The sequence below is a fragment of the Atta colombica genome, unplaced genomic scaffold, assembly GCF_001594045.1.
Source record: "Atta colombica isolate Treedump-2 unplaced genomic scaffold, Acol1.0 scaffold224, whole genome shotgun sequence".
NCBI classification, from domain to species: domain Eukaryota; kingdom Metazoa; phylum Arthropoda; class Insecta; order Hymenoptera; family Formicidae; genus Atta; species Atta colombica.
In genome coordinates this window covers 108,198-108,545 of record NW_017259321.1, presented here as the reverse complement: position 1 = coordinate 108,545, position 348 = coordinate 108,198, and the positions used below count along the sequence as shown (strand labels likewise).

The window sequence follows — 348 nt, the reverse complement described above, 5'->3', positions numbered from 1 at the left end:
TAAATATCTCTTAAAGTATAAATATCATTAATAAAAATAAAATAAATTATATTTTAAATCTATAATAGTCTCAAAAATATGAAATACTTTTTAAATGTAATTTTAAATGAAAGAGCTCTAAACGTCAAGAGAAATCTCTACGTTCGATGACAGCTAGACGTTTCGAGATCATTTCGACAACGCTTGTTCAATAACTTCGAACATCGAGTGTGACTACGGCGCAAAATTTTATTACACGAATGCGCGCCCGTACAACAAATATTTAATTATCCGCACTAGCGAAGCGGCAGAATTTTAATTTGACCAAGGGGAGCTTCGTATGAAAAAATGAGAAAAAATTCTCTGTCC

The 348-nt window shown here is 31.3% G+C and overlaps 1 protein-coding gene across 1 annotated transcript in view; it reads left to right on the top strand.

Moving 5' to 3' along the window:
- LOC108688030 (growth factor receptor-bound protein 14-like) overlaps window positions 1-348 on the top strand; it is a 223,553-nt gene that overhangs the window by 175,671 nt on the left and 47,534 nt on the right. The gene's annotated exons all lie outside the window — the stretch shown is intronic.